We start from the raw sequence: 6,049 nt of genomic DNA, 5'->3' as shown, positions 1-6,049 counted from the left end.
GGCGGAGCAGTGGAGCAACAGCCTGCCTGCCCGTCTGTCCTGTGGCCCACGACGGTCTGGGTGCCTCCTCCTCCAGGAGGCCCTCTGACATGCTCCGTTTGTGTTACACAGTGGTATCACAGGGCGCTGCCTGGCCGAGGCAGGCACCCGGCACACACTGGGGGGAACGGCCCAAGCGTGTTCCCTGGGGGGGCCAGAGACGGGGCTTCCCTCGAGGCAGATGCATTTCTTCGCTCAGCAGACCTTTCTGGGGGGCGGGGGGCCTCTCTCTGCCCAGCTGTAGGGCTCAGCCCCAGCGGGCCCCGCGGACACAAGGCTGTGTGTGCTCCAGATGTGAAGTTCATGGCCGGGCCGCACAACCGTACAGAAGTCCAGGGCTGGGCGGCCCGAGCCGAGGACTCTCTGCAGGAATGGGCGCGAGGGAAGGAGGTGGCCCCGGAGCCGCTGTGACGGGCGGGGAAGAGATGGGGCAGAGGAAAAGGGGAAGAAAGGCAATGGGCACCGAGGGGACATTGCGGTGTCCCAGGGTGTGGCATCTGGGGAGCTTGGCTGTGTGTGCACACCCCAACCTGCCACTGTGGAGGTGGGTGCCCCCACCTCCCCGTGCGGCAGCAATAGCAGGATGACCGGGCAGGTGAGACAGAATGCAGTGACGCTCTTGGCGCGGGCTCGCACTCGGTAGTCACAGGCTCGGGGAGCGCGCACGAGCCGCCGTCAAAGCACGCACTGCCGCCGGGAGCGGGTGGGTCTGGCACTGTTCAAGGCTCCTGGGGGGGGTCTCGGGGAGCGGGAGGTTGCCGGTCCTTCCTCCGCCACAGGTGACAGTTTTCACTGATCCATCGGCCGCTCTTCCCTGCGGAGACTAGCGGTGGCCTCAGAGCCCTTCTGGGCCCCGGCGTCTCACACAGACGACCCTGTCGGCCACCCTGACTCGGCCGGCGCTGGCAGCTGGGGACTGACGGGCGGGCTGGAATCGGAGGTGCCAGTTCTGGCCCGGGGCCTCTCTGAGCCGAAGCAGCCCCACGCCCAGCCCGTTGCCCCCCGCCCCCCCCCCCCCGGGGGAAGGAGGCCCAGCAGGAGGAGGAGGGGCTGGGGGGCGGAGTGGGCGTGTCCTCCAGCCGCAGCAGGTGTGACTGTTGGAACAGCCACAGCCCCAGGCCGGGGACGCTGCTCGGTGGCGCTGGTCCTAGAAGCTGGCCCCGTGCTCGGCATAAGCGGAGCCGTTTGCGCCTGTCTGTTCTGCTGCGGGGTGTCGCATTCACGGGTGCACCACGGATTACTCGCCCAGCCTCTTGCTCAGGGACATGTGGGTTGTCACCCAAGCCTGCCAGCAGTGCTGCCAGGAACATTCCGGCACGTCTTCTGGGTTCTCCCTGGCGGTGGGGTGCTGGCCAGGCAGCTTCAGCTGCAGTGCATGGGACCCATCCCCCACGCGGCAGGCCCGCCGCCCCTCTCCCCGGCAGCGTCCAGCCAGCACTTGGGCCTGTCCGTCCTCTGCTGTTAGCCCTTGGGGTTGGGCACGCGCTCCACCCTTGCTCCTCCGAACACCCCTGTGAACAGAATGCTTCCCACGGGGTGGGGGGGGGGCTGTACTGTCACCATTTACAGGACAGAAAGGGGGTGTCTGAGAAGCGAAGCCACATCGCCAGCGAGCGCTGGAGCTGCTTCTGGAGCAGCTCATTCTCAATTTCATTCTCAATTCTTTCCTCATGACCGAAACCAGAGTGCAGACAACGAAATGTGGCCAGCTCTGAGAGCTGGGAGGGCCTGGGGCCTGGAGCTCCCCGGGGAGGTCGGGCAGCAGCTGGGAGGGGCTCTGGGCCCAGGGGAGGGGAGGCAGGGGTGGCGGGGCAGCAGGGGCCATGGGAGCAGAGGAGGGGCGGCGGTGGGGAGGGAGGTGGTGCCAGCAGGGGCGCACCCACTCGGCTGGGCTGTGCTGTGCTGGGTGAGCACTCGTGCCCGGGCCCCGAGCTGGGCACAGGGACACAATGGTGACCGCACTGAGACAGGGGCCCTGCCCTCACATTAATGACAGTCCCGGGAAGCAGGCAATCAGGGAAACTCACGTTAACCACATAATGATAGGCCGTGCTGAGCACTGCGTGCCGTGAGGAGGCCTGACCCGGCAGCGCCCTCCAGCCTGAAAACGAGCCAGCCCTGCAGAGCTCGATGTCCCAGGACCTTAACGTTTTGTTTAAATTTATTGATTTTGGACAGAGAGAGGAAGGGGATGGGGTGGGGGGCGGGGAGAGAGAAACATTAATTTGTTGTCCCACTCATTCGTGCGCTCATTGGTCGATTCCTACGTGTGCCCCGCCTGGGGACCAAGCCGCAACCTTGGCGTGTCCAGACCACGCTGTAGCCAGCTGCGCCACCCGGCTGGGGCTGCCCGGGACTCATAAAGGGTGTGGCCCAGGAGAAGGCGGGTGGGGGCCGGGAGGGAGTGGAGAGAGGTGGACGTCCTCAGCTTGGACACACAAGGAGCACCCAGAGGAGGGCCGTGGAGAGGGGGGTGGGCTGAGCTACACCCACACTTAGACTAGTCTCCACGGAACTCCAAACTGGCAGCGACCTCAACAAGGGAGACACTTCCTTCTCTTCCACATAAAGTCTCCAGGGCAGCTGTGGGGACCAGGCAGTCATCAGGCACCCAGGCTCCTTCTGCCTCGTTGTTCTCCTGTCTCCCCGTGTGGCTTCCTTCTCAGGATCCAAGACAGCTGCTGAAGCACCAGCTATCATGTGTACTTTTCAACCAGCGGGAAGGCAGGAGAGCCAGGAACACAGCTCACTGTTTAAGGATACTTCCCGCTGCACATGCACGGCGTTGCTCTTCTCCCTCCCATGCCAGAACTTGGTCCCAAGGCTGCATCTAGCTGCAAGGGAAGCTGGGAAGTGTGGTCTTGACTCTGGACAGCTGGGTGCCCACTTACAGGTTGGGGTTCTATTACTAAGGGAAATGGGGAACACAGTCTCTGCCCCTCCGAGTAACTGGAAAGGAGGCGATGGTGCTGAAGGCACGAAATGACCAGCGGGGTGCGTGGGTCTCTGCCCCTCCCTGTAGACACTCACCACTACGCAGTGCCCAGCCGCCAGGGGCCCTGGCGAGCGGAGAGCAGGGTGGTGTCTGCATGGTGAGCCTCCTGCTGCAGCCGCACTGCAGCTCAGCTTCCCAGAGCCCCCTCGCTCCCCGCAGTGTCCACACTGGCCGGTGCCGGCGGTGAGTGGCCGCACTGCTGCTGGCAGCCGTGCAGCGCCACTGGCTTTGTGCTGGAAACCTTGGTGTGGGAGTACTTGTGGCTTTGGGGGATGGGTCCTTTCTCTCCCAGCCTCACCCGTCACAGAGTGTTGGTGGGGCCGCAGGGCCTGGGGGTGCTGGGGTGCGGACAGCAATGGGTGACTGCAGTGGGCCCGTGGCTGCGGTGTGAAAGTGGGGGTGCCAGGGCCCCTGACGGTCAGAGCCGGAGCTGCTGGATCCTGTGGCCACAACGGGAGCTGCAGCTCGGACTTGCCTGCTGCCGTCACCGCCGGAGCGGCCAGGACTCGGCCAGCGGCTGCAGGGATGCGCTGTTTCCCGTCTCTGACTTTCTCCCGCCCATCAGCTCTGCGACTCGCTGCTCGCCGGCCTCCTTCTCTGCACTGGGGGTGGGGGAGGGGTGGGGGCAGCCCCTGCAGGAGGAGCGGCCAGGAGGCGCGGCCAGGAGGCACACGCTCTCCCTCCTCTCGGCCCGTGACCCCCGGAGCCTGCGCAGTGCTGCGTCTGAGGGTCAGTGAACCTCTTCTTTCCCACGGGGGTGCGCTGGGGCGGGCTGGGGCAGGCCTCTCGGCCCGGCCAGCAGTCCTCCAGGGCATGTCCACTCCCGCCCTCCTGGTGAGGATCTGCCCAGCGTCCACTCCCTCTGGCGGAGCCGGAGTCACCACCGTCTGCGCGCTGGTGCCCACAGCTGGGGGGCAAGAGGGGGGCAGAAGCAGAGAGCGCGTGGCCCCAGGCAAGCCGGGGTGACCTCCTTTGTCCCAAAGGGCTCACGAGCCACAGTCGGGATCCGTGACCCCACTTGCTGACCATCCATGCCGCCCTCTGGCCAGGGCCTTTGATGTGTGGATGTTAACCCCAGTGGGCCGACCCAGAGCCTGCGTCTCTTGCCCCCACCCTCCCCTATTTGGCAAAGGTCCCTGCAAACCCATGGGCTCGCCTAGAAGAATGTTCCTGTGGCCCCACAGCCCCCCACCCCCCCCAGACTGGCACCCCCACACCCTCTTTCTGCCCATTTGCTTGGTGTGGCCACCGTTCCTGGTCCCTGGCCGGACAGCGTCCTGTCCTGGGCGCCACACTGGAGACCAGCCCAGCTCTGAGTCAGGACAGCAGACAGAGCCCAGGTCCCTGGTGCTCCTGTAGCTCCTGGGCCCCGGGCGGCCGGCTGAGGGAGAAGCCGCCCTTGTTCAGGCTGTGCATGCCCCCCCACATCCCCCCCCCCCCCCCCGCCCCGTTCCTCCCAGGTGTCCTTGCTCCCGAGCTGTGGGTGCTGCACCTCTGCTCAGAAGCGAGCTCCCTGGTGCGGGGGCTGGGCGGGGTTCCCGGAGCAGGGCTAGGAGTTCGCTGGCCTCACGCGGCCTCCGCTTCTGGTGGAGCGAACTGCTGCGGCGCCGCGGTGGAAGGGCCGGAAGTCAACCAGCGGCCACCACTCGCCGCCTGGTTCCCCGGGGCCACGGACTCACAGCCGTGACGTGGGGCCTGCTGCCGCCACCGAGGGCTCATCCGCGGGCGGTCCAGGTCAGTCGTGGCAGGGAGGCGGGGGAAGGTTCGCCGCGGGGTCCTCGGGGCGTGCCCTCTGACTGCCCGCTGTGCTCTCCCAGCGGGCCTGGGGCAGGCTGGGGGGAGGGGAGGGGACAGGCAGCCCGGGGCGGGTCACGTGCCCCCCTGACTGTTAGGAGCGCCTCTCCGTTGAACACGCGTTGCGTGGACACGGGCGTGCAGACGCTCAGCCTCTGGGCACCGCCCATGATGTCTGTCCACTCTCCCTCCTCAGACCACCTCCCTGACTCGTCTGTCATTTGCTCCTTCCAAGCCCCTCACGTGTGGCCAGACGACCGGGCACTGCCCAGGACTCTGTGTAGGCCTTGGCCTTGGACATGCCGACTCGGTGTCCCCGCTGTGGGCCACTTGGGGCTGGGCTGGCACCTGCTCAGAGTGTCCATGAGCTCGGCTGCTGCTTCCCCGGTGAGCAGGTGGCGGAGCTGCACCAAGGCCGTGGGTTTGTGGCACGAGTGGGCTCCGGGGGCCTTCTGGGGACGACCTTCCTGCCCCACGGTGGGCAGCTGTGGGTGCCCCTGCTTAAGGACAGGCGGGCTAGGGAGCGCCCAGTTGACCTTGGGCAGCTGGGTTTCGAGGTCGGCCCACTGTGCCACAGTAGCAAGTAAATATAGGGTGCCGGGTTAAATATAAGTTTCAAACAACAAATAATTATCATAGGTGTATCCCTAAAGTGCACTGACCACGCTCATACGACAGTGTTATTTGCTGTTTATCCGAAGGCCGAGTCGGACTGGGCGTCCTGCGTTTTCTCTGGCCGCCCGCCCCACTGCGCTCCGGGTTGGGTCCCGCTGCGGCCGGGTACCGAGCCGCCAGGGGCAGGCTCACAGGTGCTACTCCCGCGGGCGGCCACGGGGCGCGAGGGGCACGAGGCGCGGGCTCACGTGTCTCACGGGACTACTCAGGCGGGGCTGTGCTCAGAGGTTGACGCAGATTGGCTCAGCTTGGGTCACATGCTCACCCCAAAGCCAATCACCGGGGAGCGGAAGGCAGAGGTGTCCTGATTGGCCCTGCCAAGGTCAGGTGACCATATGGTTTCCATGGGGGGGTGTGTGTGTGTGTTTCTGCCCCCGGGTGCATGCGCGGTGCAGAGAAGCCTCTTCCGGCTGCTGGAGGGGCTTGTGGGTCCCCAGGAAAGTGGTCTTGGGCAGTCGCATCCAGTGGGCACCCCAAGAGGAGAGCCATTGCGGGGGCTTTGGGGGTCCCCAGGCTTGGGGTGCTGGCCCAGGATAGGGGGGTGGC

The sequence above is a fragment of the Phyllostomus discolor genome, chromosome 8, assembly GCF_004126475.2.
Source record: "Phyllostomus discolor isolate MPI-MPIP mPhyDis1 chromosome 8, mPhyDis1.pri.v3, whole genome shotgun sequence".
Lineage (NCBI taxonomy): Eukaryota > Metazoa > Chordata > Mammalia > Chiroptera > Phyllostomidae > Phyllostomus > Phyllostomus discolor.
Note: the sequence above shows the minus strand (reverse complement) of the source record.